We start from the raw sequence: 15448 nt of genomic DNA on the forward strand, positions 1-15448 counted from the left end.
TGAAGAACTCTTGGACAGCTTTCACTCTGTATTGCTGAAGTTGGGATCTATTTTTTGTGGAATTGAGTGTTCTTGCAATACACTTGTTCTTTATTTTTCAATTTCAAGTTAGTTCAGTGAATTTCCTGAAAGATTGAGCCAATATTAATAATATTTAACTCCATATTTTCTGTTTCATAATTCTGCTTAGAAACTTTCAAGAATCAAAGGAAATTGCAATAATGCTGTATGTCAAGGATATCAATTCCTTTCTCAATTCCTTTCTCAAACTTGTCACCTCGGTGTTTTCCAATAAATCAGTTATCAAAATTAGTATATCGATTTTATCAATGCCCCCACAATATTTGATCTGCCCCTGTGGAAACCACATTTTCATACCACTTGCCATTTACCTGTCGTTGATAAGCCAGCCCTGATAGATATGGTCCGTTGATGAAGTCATTATAGGTGGTGCGAACAGGGGAAGCCATCCGAGCCATTTCAATTAACAAGTTGAACAAACATAATAGAGCTGAGGATCACTCTGACCGTAACATGTTGAGATGACTCTATTAAGGTACAAAAGTCCTGGATCTTATTTGTGATGGCGGTTCATGCCTCCTTCCCGCAATGGCCGTCATCATTTATTGATGACTGGGCGTCGCTGGAATGAACTTGTAGATGACAAGATCTGATCTTAGGGCCAGGAACTGCCAGTCATGTTGTCATGTGAAATGTATATGAAGTATTTTGTGATTATTTGTGATATTTTGTTGGAGTGTGTTAATTCTAGGTGGTAGATGCTGCGGAATGTTACCACCGCAGGTGTGTTGACACGCAGCCTCATCTAACATAGGGAGTGTGATGTTGAAGTTTAAATGTTATATGCTATATGCAATAGGATCCTGAATCAATGTTAGTCTGGTATCTTGGCCTAAGGCCTTACAAGCATTGATTCATAAAAATATATATTCTACTCAAAATAAGTTAAGGAACACCCAATTTTTTTCTCAAGACTATAGTTAATGACAGATCTGTGTTCTGTGTTCTTTACTTCTTTTGAATAGTATATTTTAAATCTGGTTCCGCCTCTGTACAGTAGGAATTTCAAATCGCTATACATTGCGATCATGTCATAACCTACTGATTTATGCAAGATATCACACATAATAAGACAATGGTTCATGTTACAATATTATTAATGCATAACTGATCAGTATCAGGTACAGCACCTGTCCACTGAAGGCCAGGTTAGTCACAGACTGTATTCACAGAGGGTTATAACCGTGGAGGACTCACTTTGTGTATGACGAAGTCACCAGACCACCAGCAGGTGCTCCTTCAGAGAATAAATCTTTATCATCACTTAACTCCAACATTGTCTTCTATTACAGACCGAGAGACATTCTTGTAGCCAGGCTCACTGAGATTGTTCTCAACGCCAGCAGGATATTGACAACTTCTGAACAGGATTAGGTGAGTGGATCTGTTACAGTTGCTGCTGTATTCTGCCCTCTCCCAGCACTGGGGTCTCCTGGAGGGATTAAACATTGCTGTCATGTTGAACCCTGGGGTGGTAACTCTGTGTAAGGTTACAAAGTGAATGATTGAGAAATGATTGGTTAGCATCACAGGGGGTGTTGGGTGGCCTCATGGTCCCTGTGTTTACTTGTTGTGGAAAAGCAGAGGTTCTGTTGCATATACTTTGTAGCAGCTGGTTATTTGTGTTTTCAAAACTGTTGTAAGGCTCCATTCTTGTTGGAAGTGGCAAGAGCCACATTCATTCTCCTACAGTACCACCCCCAACTCACTACTACTACTAACCCACCCATTCGTTTTCCACCCACCAAAACACTCACTCACTCACTCACTCACTCACTCACTAATATTATCACACCCATCCCGTCACACTCACTCACTCACTCACTCACTCACTCACTCACTCACTCACTCACTCACTAATATTATCACACCCATCCCGTCACACTCACTCACTCACGACCATTCACTCACTCCCATTCTATTACTCAGGAAACAGTAGTCTGTTAGTTGGGTCATGGAAACTTAAACAAAACTATTTGCTTGGTCAAATGCCATGGAAATACTTGGATACCTAAATGTTGGCTGTAGAGAAATGAATGTTGGCGATGTAGATCTTTGCCAGTAAAGGGCTTCCAGTTCCCAGCTGTGTGTGGAAACAACCAAAACATTGGGTGAACCTGCAGCCAATGTTTGTGTATAACTGCAGATATGTTGTATATATCAATAGTTAACATCCACGTTCTTGTTCTATGAGCTGTATTCTGGTGTCTGGCACTCACTCACTCACTCACTCACTCACTCACTCACTCACTCACTCACTTTTCTTGCCACATGATGGTAGTAGGAGACACCAAGAATAGGCTTAACTCAGTGTATCAATGTGCACCAAGCACTCGTGCCCAATCCTTGTGAATACATGCTTCTTCCCAACCTCTCACTGCCTTGCTGAAGTGGAGGACACCAAGAATAGGCTTAACTCAGTGTATCAATGTGCACCAAGCACTCGTGCCCAATCCTTGTGAATACATGCTTCTTCCCAACCTCTCACTGCCTTGCTGAAGTGGAGGACACCAAGAATAGGCTTAACTCAGTGTATCAATGTGCACCAAGCACTCGTGCCCAATCCTTGTGAATACATGCTTCTTCCCAACCTCTCACTGCCTTGCTGAAGTGGAGGACACCAAGAATAGGCTTAACTCAGTGTATCAATGTGCACCAAGCACTCGTGCCCAATCCTTGTGAATACATGCTTCTTCCCAACCTCTCACTGCCTTGCTGAAGTGGAGGACACCAAGAATAGGCTTAACTCAGTGTATCAATGTGCACCAAGCACTCGTGCCCAATCCTTGTGAATACATGCTTCTTCCCAACCTCTCACTGCCTTGCTGAAGTGGAGGACACCAAGAATAGGCTTAACTCAGTGTATCAATGTGCACCAAGCACTCGTGCCCAATCCTTGTGAATACATGCTTCTTCCCAACTTGTCACTGCTGAATGTGAATGGTGTCAATGGATACAAGGGAAGGAAATGTATATCTGGGAATATCAGTGTACTTTATATAAGAGGCTTAATTCTGTGTCAGATCCATAGAAATTGTTAGCATGCTTCCTTCTACATGTGAGCATTTGTTGATGTTATGCCAACAAGATACCATGTAACCTTCATCGCAAACACATTTAACAAACCAAAATAAATAAGACAAATCCCAACAACTTTTCCCAACGTCCCAGTCATAAGACACAAAAAATTCCCCATTGTCTCTGTGCCATTTTAGCCGGGAATGTGTGCGTAGGTTGCACTATTTGTGAATATTTATAAAATATCCTTCATCTATTTGCATCCCAACACCATTCTTTCTGAAGTTTAAAATCACAGATGGGCGGAACAATATTTGCAGATTCTAGCAAACTTGTTGGATATTTGCCTGGAATTTATTTTCATGTTGATGTGGAGAAGAGAAAGCTGCAGTGCAATTCAACAGGTAGCGAGTGAGCAATCGGAGATATTTGGTTACACATCACTACATGTTTATTGTGAGTGGGTTACGTTTATGATAAAGATGATAAATATTTGACATTCTCTTCAGCCTCTTTACCAATCTAATATCACACTTTTTGCGTTTTTGATTCATAAATTCATATTCTGAATGTTACAGCATTTATTATGGCAGGTGTCCATTGCATATATGAAACGTGATGTAACTCTGGATATAGAATCCTGAAGATAAACTTTGATATTCGGTTCCATAATCATTTCTTATGACATCCGGTAGAGAAATAGCAGGAATAATCTACCACCCCTTGCAGGAATGCTGCAACTGCTGTTTACTGCCCGTTTACTGCCCATTTACTGCTTGTTTTTAGGACAAAATATTTTCCAATGTACAGACGCAAATGGAAGACTCAAATGCACTGGAGAGGTTTGTTTAAAAATTTTAAGCTGGCAAAATGTCAGGAGGTGATTTTTTTATTTGGTATGTTTGTCTGACTTGTTCAGATCTGGTTTAAAGGGAGGGCAGTTATTTGTGTGTTGAGACTCCAGTGTCTGTTGTGCTTGTCAGAGGAGCCTAAATGGATGCTGGGTATCCAATGAGCACACTGTCAATTGATTACGGATAGTACTTTGACAGGTGGGCCCCAAGTAAGACCTACTTAGAGTGTAACCTACAGCGTAATTATGCATTATCTGTCTCGAGTCAATTAGTTATGGAGGCGAAGGGGGATTTTTATCATTCATTCAAGAGGGCTTAATAATCCATAACACTGGCCTTTGAGGAGGTTATTCTTTAAATTATTCAAAGTTTTTTTTCCTTAGAAAACAAAGGTATGTGGATTTCCTCATCTCATTCATCACATTGCATTCATATGACGTCACATGGCAGTGGGCCCCAACTCAAACAATGAAAACAATGGGATAGTTTGAACAAACATGCAATCAGCTTGAAGCAAAATTATTATCAGCTAGAATTACTACAAATATTTTCACCTAAATCTTACACTATCTTACACCTGCGGTAGGTTCTTTGCTCACTCTATCAACCACTGATTTGCCTCGTGCAGACTCCATATTGACAAGATGCTGTGACATAGCCATCTGGACAGACTGTTGTTCCATATTTTGTGTAAGCAGGGTTTAGATCCCTGAACCAGCCGAGAAGAGTTGCCCATTTTAATCCCAGACTTTGATCTGAAAAGTTGCCCATATTGTTCTTTGAAATCAGCCCTACAAAGTTGCCCATATTGTTCTTTGAAATCGACCCTGCAAAGTTGCCCATGTTGTTCTTTTAAATCGGCCCTGCAAAGTTGCCCATTTTGTTCTTTGAAATCAGCCCAGAAAAGTTGCCCAAAAAGATCCATGAATCGGCCCTGCAAAGTTGCCCATTTTGTTCCTTGAATCAAAACTGAAAAGTTGCTCCTTTCCTTCTCTGAATCATCACAAAACTATGGAGTCTACAAGACTTCCTGTAACTTTAATCAGTCCTTGACAATTTTTCGAACAAGAAACATTTATGTTCATGACATATGTTTACTTCCAATGTGCTTGTTCACATCAAACTTGCTAGTATAGAAAATCTTACAACAAATATTATGAAATGAAGCTGGATTGGGGTTAATTCTGAATTGAATTTTTTCTGTGACCTTTTGAGACACTAAAAAAGCTGAGGTTCTTCAAAACTGTCTGTTTGCTGAGTAGATACTATTGACATAATGGACTGATCTTTATTTCAGTATTGTAACAATGTTGCCTCATGTAGGAGGTAAGTGTTTGATCTGCTGGAAGGGGAACCCTTTCTGAACATGTGTTTCCTCCAATTTAGGCTGATTCTAAAGATTAAACATACAGCCTCTTTATCCTAATCTCCAAGTGAAAGCCTTTCCACTTGACTTAAGATTATCTGTTGGATAAGTACACTTCCAAAGGACTTCTGCCATCACATGGATGATTAAATGTGAATGCCTTTATCCACATGAAATAATTACTTTCAATAACAGAATTGACCTTACGTGTATAAAAGTGAATAAGATCTCACGTTGGATAACATATTGGCTATGAATACCTTTGATGTTTGATAAATACTATTACAAACTAAAACGTTGGAAGAATGGTGGTGAATGATAAATCGAATCTCACCCTCGTGTCTCTTGATATCAAATATAGCAACACTTGTCAATAAAAGTTATGCCTTACACATTAAAAGTTTTATATCAACAGATACTCTGGAAAGAATCTCAATTTCAATAATATTGTAATTGCAATACCGACATCTTTGTTTTAATTCAAAGTAATTATAATTATAAATTATTATTATAATTTCAGATAATTGTAATCAATTTTCATAGCAAATGTCACAATGTCCTGAATTTTGTATTTTGAATAGTCTCATTGATTATGGCCATAAATATTTTCTCTTTTATTGCAAAAGAATATTTTTTAGAAGCAGTTTACAAGACTGTTCCGATTTCAAATTCTTAATTTAGATTTAATGGACATGTTAATAATAGCATAATTTTGTTTCGTTTAGTGACATTTTTCACATGTCAAACCCAATTTGAGCAATAAGTTTTTTACAATACTAAAAGAGCCCTTAACTGAAACCTGATACATTTTGGTGTCACTCGTGAACAAATTTCATCGCTACCATACATTTACCAATTTAGAAAGGGGAATGCTCATTGAGCCAAAAAATGAAACACGCAATGCCACTTACTGGGCCACTAGTGGTTTTTCTGCTCTTAGGAAACAGCAAAACGTTCAGTAGCTGTTTGCATGAGTAGTTCTAGACACACGCAGAATTTGAAAAATTTAAAGTTGTAAATAGAGACGGCATATTTCAATTTGTCGCCATGTTTGACACAACAGTGGAGTTGCGAACTGTGCAAGGTGGCGCTCTGGGGCACAGATATAGTGCTGAGTAATGTACAGGGAAATGGGTGGCAATCATTTATTTTCATACATGTTTTTAGAGAAAAGATCTGTCCGGGAAGTTTGGCGACTTTTTAGAAGAAAACAGCTGAAATTAGGGTGGACAGTTTCATTCATGATTGGTGTTGGTCTTACTGATGTTATTAGAAACAGAAACTAAATGTTACTGTTAAGATTCAGTTGGATGAGGGGTTTTTTAACGTTTGTCTTTATTGAACTGCTTTGTTTTAAATACTTGGTAATAATAAATACAATGTATTATTCAATATTCATAGAATATGGGTTGCTCAAGTGTGCACACATCAGGATACTCTATACGGTTGATAGGAAAATTATTATTCCAAGTGGGGACTGATTATGAGTAATTGCTTGGATAAGCTGTCATACAAACGGTATTTGGTATTGCCCCTTTTTCATTTTCAGCTCCATTTTCAGTTCAAATACACCAAAGAACAAATTTTTATAAGTAGATGTCCACTGTGCTTTTTCATGGTATATATGTTTCAAAATCAAAAGTGGATTTGTTTAGTTTTCCTGGCATAGAACATTACACACAACCTCTATCCTTCTATAAACTCCCAAAATATACCATCTCTCTTGCTGCTTATGATACAGCTCTAAAACCTATGAGTGATTACAGATCATACCACTTGGTACCCATCCTACGGCTGGGTAGATATAAACACTGCATGTGTTCCTAGAAATAAAACATTGCAGAAACAGGATTTAAACTCAGATCTTTCAACTCCCATCATCGGTAATCTGGGAATTAAATCTGCATCCTATTATGTTAAACACCCTCGACCCATTTTCCTCCAAAGCTACATTTCATAAGAATCTGGGGGCATTGTGGCCCAGTAGTCTAAGGCGCTTCAATTCGCTGTGCAGAGTTGCCTACCTGAGGCATGCCAGCAACCTATGTTGTGGGTTCAAATCCCGGTTTGCCCTGCTTATGTTTCCAGGTTTGTCTGCACCATACCTGTGCTCCTAATAAGGTTTCACCAAAGTGGTAAACGTCTGAGACCTGCATCACTTCGGGGTTTTCCTACCACATAAAGCTAACCTGCCGTGAAATAACTGGAATATTGTTCAAAGCCACGTTAAACCCAACTAACTCACTCATAAGAATGTACATCTCTGTTATCAGTAACTTCACACATAATTTCTCTCACTCATGAGTGTAATTTGAATGGTAGTGTTAAGCATTGTGTTTGAATCTGTTTGGTGACAAAGGATCCAGCATATAGATCATGATAGTATGGATATATAATTCCCTGGATAACCTAGGATGTGCACCACTGAGTGTGACACAAAGCCACTGAGTTGTTGTCACTCAGGAATGTTTTCGGGATCCACTTTGTGAACCATCCTGTAGCTGTGTTGACTTCAGTTTCCAGAGGACTTCAAATACGACCATGATTGATAAGGACACAGACATGCTCATTGTAGGAAGAGGACATCAAAGTAAGCTGAACGGAATCCTTTCAATTTGATTAAATTACACCTAGAATTGATCCTTTATTGCATTGTTAATATTGACATGATGCATCTGAAGGCATCATTACATAATGTATGACTTTACTTATGTCTATTATAGGATCGTTACATTGTTCTTATCTCAATTTCCACTGATTGAGTCAACACAAGATCCAGTCTTACACCAGTGCACTATACCTCCGAGCTAGCTCTTTCACCTGGCGACCTAATTGACAAATGTCGATCGTTCTGAAACACAAACAGATTACATGAAGTGCCGAAGTACATCAAGCTTTGATCGTAAGTCGTTAATTGCACCTGCAGTATTGCTAACAGCTTTCCATAATCCAGATGATAAACTGGTTTTTAGCACATTGGGTTTTATTCTCTGTTTGCTCATTGTCTAGACGTGTTTATCACAGTAATAACTGTACATCACTAGACTGATTGTCATGTGTCATTGGTGATGACTCGGATGAGACGAATGAGTTGAGTATTGGCCTTTGGCATATAGGGGAATACTGTGTTCAATGTGTGAGGGGGAATTCTGTGTTCATATGTGAGGGGGGAATTCTGTGTTCATTGTGTGAGTGGGAATTCTGTGTTCATTGTGTGAGGGGGAATTCTGTGTTCATTGTGTTAGGGGGAATTCTGTGTTCATTGTGTGAGGGGGAATTCTGTGTTCTTTGTGTGAGGGGGAATTCAGTGTTCTTTGTGTGAGGGGGAATTCAGTGTTCTTTATGTGAGAGGGAATTCTGTGTTCATTGTGTGAGGGGGAATTCTGTGTTCATGTGTGAGGGGGAACTCTGTGTTCATTGTGTTAGGGGGAATTCTGTGTTCATTGTGTTAGGGGGAATTCTGTGTTCATTGTGTGAGGGGGAATTCTGTGTTCTTTGTGTGAGGGGGAATTCAGTGTTCTTTGTGTGAGGGGGAATTCAGTGTTCTTTATGTGAGAGGGAATTCTGTGTTCATTGTGTGAGGGGGAATTCTGTGTTCATGTGTGAGGGGGAACTCTGTGTTCATTGTGTGAGGGGGAATTCTGTGTTTATTGTGTGAGGGGGAATTCTGTGTTCATATGTGAGGGGGAATTCTGTGTTCATTGTGTGAGGGGGAATTCAGTGTTCTTTGTGTGAGGGGGAATTCAGTGTTCTTTATGTTTGAGGGAATTCTGTGTTCATTGTGTGAGGGGGAACTCTGTGTTCATTGTGTGAGGGGTAATTCTGTGTTTATTGTGTGAGGGGGAATTCTGTGTTCATATGTGAGGGGGAATTCTGTGTTTATTGTGTGAGGGGGAATTCTGTGTTCATTGTGTGAGAGGGAATTCTGTGTTCATTGTGTGAGGGGGAATTCTGTGTTCATGTGTGAGGGGGAATTCTGTGTTTATATTGTGAGAGGGAATTCTGTGTTCATTGTGTGAGAGGGAATTCTGCGTCATTGTGTGAGGGGAATTCTGTGTTTATATTGTGAGAGGGAATTCTGTGTTCATTGTGTGAGCGGGAATTCTGTGTTTATTGTGTGAGGGGGAATTCTGTGTTTATTGTGTGAGGGGGAATTCTGTGTTCATGTGTGAGGGGGAATTCTGTGTTCAGTGTGTGAGGGGGAATTCTGTGTTCATTGTGTGAGGGGGAATTCTGTGTTCATTGTGTGAGGGGGAATTCTGTGTTCATTGTGTGAGAGGGAATTCTGTGTTCTAAGAGAAGCTTGTATTTCAAAATAGATAGACCCTGGTTAATACGTATATATTTGAAGCCTAACATACTGGAAGTCATTGTGGAATTAGGAAGACCTTTAAAGTCACTTAGTAAAGATATGAAATATTATATGGTTTGAAAATGTCTACATACAAAATTACCAATATTTTATACCCGTGAAGATCCGGGGTACAATAGGTCTTCAGCAACCCATGCTTATCATAGGAGGCGACTATGCTTGTCGTAAGAGGCGACTAACGGGATCAGGTGGTCAGGCTCACTGACTTGGTTGATGCATGTCATCGTATCCCAATTGTGTGGATCGATGCTCATGATATCAATCACTAGATTGTCTTGTCCAGACTAGATTATTTACAGACCGCCGTCATATAGCTGGAATATTATTGAGTGCAGCATCAAACAACAAACAAGCCATAGTTTTAAGTGCATTTTGTAATGAAATATTAACAAATACTTGTGTGAGAGTCTTATTTACTTAGGCGTTGATAGCTTGCATTCTTTTGTCTGGGTTTTTTTTGGAGAACACTGAAATAGAAGCAGATATTTGTTTCACACCTTGAAATTCAACCTTTTGACACCTTCATACGTCCCTGAATGTCAAATCATTGAAAGTTGTTGTAACAAAAACATGTTAATATTTGACATAACACTACTTTGTCAAATCTGATACATGTAGTGTCTTTGATAGGTGATTCAATTAACTCGAGCAACATCGATACCTGGTTCATCAAACATATCTACCTGATGTGTGTTATATGATTTGCGTGTTATACAATGATGAGATCCTCCCTGGTATGCGGAGGTATGTCCGTCACATTGTTCGCGATCTGTACAAGGATAAACTTGGCTCGAATTCTCCTTCTCCTGTTCTCAATGATGTTTTGACACGTTGTGGGTAATAACGAGGTGATTTAAACCTATCTTCACACAAAAAATGATGTTAAATTTATCATGGTAAACAGTTTTTTCAATCTCTAGTAAGACTCAAAACTCTACTCAAAATATTTGTTCGTCGTGTGTAAGTGGAAGGTAAAATTCAAATCAATTTAATGGGTGACATGTCTGTTGAATAATCCAAATAAGAGAAGAAAAAGTGTCAAAGGTGCGCGAGACATCCCATTTATCATAAGGGCTGCTTGACAGCATAGAACATTCACTGTTTGTTCAAACCCTTGGTAAATAACATGAAAAATATAACAGACTTGATCAGTGATTGAACCTGAGGACAGACTACAGTCTATAATATCTGACATACAGAGCAGTGTTGGAAGGATACCGTTCCCGTGACTTGAGAATACTACATTTCTATGTTAATATGTAAGTATATTATTGCAGTCAGGCTGAAAACATGATATTATTAACTAAATTGACGTATTAATTTTAATAAATGATTTTGAGGAGTCTTCAAGACATGCTGATAACTTTTATCAGTTCATTTTATGATTATTCCGGAAATTGTATTTTATTTATATTTGAATATAAAGTTGCTGGGCTTTTTATATATATATTTTATATAATGCACTTATTTTTTATTCATATCAAATGATGATTATTGACTGTTTGCAGTGTCATAATTTATTTATTTATCAGCCATGTCCATACTAATTTCATGGTTAAGTATTTTTAAGTCATAATGATCAGTTGTGACTTTCAGACATAATAACCTATTGAAGTTATTCCTTAAATTGGCAGTTTTATTGTTATTACTGGTGGATAATGGTATGACATGTGTGTCATGCATCTAAAGCATGCTGACATGTTATGTTTGATTTTAAATATATTTTATCATATCTTTTCATGTTTACACAAGACATTTTTTTAAAGTTTAAAAATTCAAAATGGAGGCCCGACCACACACATAGATAATCCAAGCACTTTAAACAGAAAACAGATTGAAATGATATAGAGATGTCATACATTATAAAAAATGTCATTTCTTCTCTCCCTAAAAAGTTATGAAGGCATTTCTGGCAAAAAATAACATGAACTCATTGCTCCCCTACTTGAAGTACAAACTAAGTCCAGACCACTCAGTGTTACGGTTGCTACCTGGAAACAAGGGGAGGTTTGGCAGAGTTGGAGAGTTAATATAATCCTTATCAAACCACCGACAGTAATGCAGACTTCAGTTTAAGGCATTTGTTGTCAGTCTTAAATAAAAACAGTCCTTTACGCATACATTGTTGTCCTACTTCTGATCTCAGTGACACAAAGTTTAACCCCTATGTTATAAACCGCAGACAACCCAGTTTAACTATAATTCACACTATTGAACACCACACATTCACTCACTATTTAACACCACACATTCACTCACTATTAAACACCACACATTCACTCACTATTAAACATCACACATTCACTCACTATTAAACATCACACATTCACTCACACTATTAAACACCACACATACATTCACTATTAAACATCACACATTCACTCACTATTAAATATCACATATTCACTAACACTATTAAACACCACACATTCACTCACTATTAAACATCACACATTCACTCACACTATTAAACACCACACATACATTCACTATTAAACATCACACATTCACTCACTATTAAATATCACATATTCACTCACGCTATTAAACACCACACATTCACTCACTATTAAACATCACACATTCACTCACTATTAAACATCACACATTCACTCACTGTTAAACACCACACATTCACTCACTATTAAACACCACACATTCACTCACACTATTAAACATCACATATTCACTCACACTATTTAACATCATACATTCACTCACTATTAAACACCACACATTCACTCACTATTAAACATCACACATTCACTCACTATTAAACACCACACATTCACTCACTATTTGACACCACACATTCACTCACTATTAAACATCACACATTCACTCACTATTTGACACCACACATTCACTCACTATTAAACATCACATATTCAATCACACTATTTAATACCACACATTCACTCACTATTTAACACCACACATTCACTCACTATTAAACATCACACATTCACTCACTATTAAACATCACACATTCACTCACTATTAAACCTCACACATTCACTCACACTATTTGACACCACACATTCACTCACTATTAAACATCACATATTCACTCACACTATTTAACACTACACATTCACTCACTATTAAACATCACACATTTGCTCTATATTAAACCTCACACATTCACTCACACTTTTAAACACCACACATACATTCACTATTAAACACCACACATTCACTCACTATTAAACACCACACATTCACATACTCTTGCTACATCTGATAAGATATGTACTCAGTTTTATGGGAAACTAACCCAAGACCTACCTGTCCACCATTTTTTCATGATAGTATGATATTAAGGAGAGATCAAGTGTTTGTACAGTGCCTGCTAGTTTTCGCTGGTGATATTTTATTTCAAGCCATGGTGTAATAGCTTACCTCTCCAGGCAAACAAGATACTCTTGCTGACCAGCAGATTGACGTTGTAGCAAACATTCTCCTTGACCAAAAACGGATGTAGCAGAATCCCACGTTGTAATGGTTTTGGAGACATTTATGGAGACACTGGCTGGAACAATCATACTTCAGAGTTACCTTGGTGTATGTTATAATTTGCTTTTGTCATATATATACTGACATGTTTGATCACGGTACATTTTGTCCTGTTCCTGAGGAGAAGTAGGCTTCACTTCAGACACAAAATGGCAAGTTGGTCAGAATTTCAAAATTGTGAAAGTGTTTTCTGTCTCTGAGTCCTATTTGGAGGACATTGGAAAACAGCAAAAGTATGACAAATGATACTGTGTAACTTAGGAGTAAGACAAGCTGTCAGCAGTGTCTATTCAGAACTTGTTGTGACTTATTCCAGATATGTAGTTGGATATATATAATCATTTTCACTTTGAGAGTCCTTTTGTTGAAGAATCGACCATGTCATTCCTATACAAGGTTTGCACTGACTTGAATGGGCCTTAGGGGCCTTGAAGGGGCCTTAAACGAGTCGTCCAGCCTCCATAAGGCTTTGTGTTTAAATCTACCTTGACAAGACCTTGAATTTGCGGACCATTTGCTGCTGTTAAGTAGATGTTTCAATTATGTTTCTCTCTTATAATGATTATGTTTCTCTCTTATAATGTGTGATGACATCGTTCAGCAAAAGATTAGTCTCTCATTCAATCGGTGGGATGAATAATATTGTACAGGCCTTTAAAAGACCTAAAATTGGGTTGCTCATGTCCTGGTATTTAAGACTCTGAATTTGGTGTGCTGAGTTATACCAGATACGTTAGATCGTGGGCTGGAATCCCTGATGTTTCAAGGTTGGTCAGCACCATACATAACTAGTTTCACCAAAATAGTAAACTAACAGGCTTTAACCTGCATCAAGTTGACATGCCATGATATAACTGATATAAGGTTGTAAGAGACTCACTCACTCACTCACTCACTCACTCACTCACTCACTCACTCACTCACTCACCTGGAATATTGCTGAGTGTGGCAGTAAACAACACACGCACACATGCACACGCACTCACACGCATGCTGGCACGCACACACATGCACACACACACATACACATGCACATTTCCTTATATGCATTGGTCGTTCATAATGGAGATGTAACATTTGTTTCAAATTGTCTCAATTTATGTAATTAAACTGACTAATGTTTAACTGCATTGCTTTGACAAACAGAACCCAATGTCACTTCCTTGACAAAATAGTTTGGTCAAACTGTCCAAGTTCGATAATTTCACTCTCAATCTCCATGTTCTGACCAACAATATTGATTTGCCTCTACAGCTGGTCTTGAACCAACAAAGATCCAATCAAAATACAAGTTTGTCAAATGGTCCAAATTCCAATTCCCAGTCTAAAAATAGTATTGTTGACAATATTGGGCTGTTGGACAATAAAAAATGTTAATAAAAAAGCAAAGTTTTTGTACTGAAATGCAATCCTCTGTATTCTCCAAGGGGTCATTTGGAGTGTGGCCTCAATAAACATTTGCCAAATATTCCTTTGTTTATAATCAAATTGTCCAGCTCATTTCTTGAGAAAATACAAGTTGTGTGTTCGTGCTCGCTCAGTACAGTGCCACTTTAAAAAAAACAAATATTGACAAGTCTCCATGTCCTGTGTCCTCATGCATTGATTACGAAGCGTCGATGTCGCATTTTCTTCAGAAATTACCTCCCTTTTATCTTCATATTCGCTTGAGGGATCAGCCCATGGCATGTTTGTGAAAGAATATATCGATTTTTTGCCAAGGAATTTGTATGTTTTTCAAATCCAACAATCACATTATTGGTGAATGAGTGGGGCCCAGCATAGATTTTCACAAGTCGCCTGGTGCGTCTAGCCCCCAGTCATATCTCGCCAAACGAATTTTGATGCCTAGAATATCTTTCTATGGTGTCTCAGAAAATATTGAATGCAATCTATGTTTCAATTTCAGGTAAGACGTTCATGTCAATATGTTTTGTGGAAGATATTTTCTTTTAGGGACATACAGAACCTGTTTCCAATTTTGATGGTTGACTTACAGCAACATTGATTAATCATATCAGTATCATAAAGTGGCAGAAGATGTCAGTGTGTAATCAACTGAACTTTGAAACTTATCACGTACTTAGATATTGATAAATTGAATAAGTGTTGTTGCTATAAGCTGCATGTTATAATCCCAAGGATTCAGATGATGATGATGATGATGATGATGATGATGATGATGATGATAAATGAATAAATAAATATTTAAATAAATAAAAAATGCTCTTGTATAGTGCC

At 37.9% G+C, this 15448-nt stretch overlaps 1 protein-coding gene across 2 annotated transcripts in view; it reads left to right on the forward strand.

Annotated features, from left to right (window-relative positions):
- Positions 1-15448, forward strand: part of LOC139479117 (semaphorin-2A-like) — a 322677-nt gene that overhangs the window by 107721 nt on the left and 199508 nt on the right. For both annotated transcript variants that reach the window (XM_071261903.1, XM_071261895.1), the window contains exon 3: positions 1374-1455. The gene's annotated coding sequence lies outside the window, so the exon portion shown is untranslated. The remainder of the gene's footprint in view (positions 1-1373; positions 1456-15448) is intronic.

Source organism: Haliotis cracherodii, unplaced genomic scaffold, assembly GCF_022045235.1.
Source record: "Haliotis cracherodii isolate W230 unplaced genomic scaffold, xgHalCrac1.p SCAF_1, whole genome shotgun sequence".
Classification (NCBI taxonomy): domain Eukaryota; kingdom Metazoa; phylum Mollusca; class Gastropoda; order Lepetellida; family Haliotidae; genus Haliotis; species Haliotis cracherodii.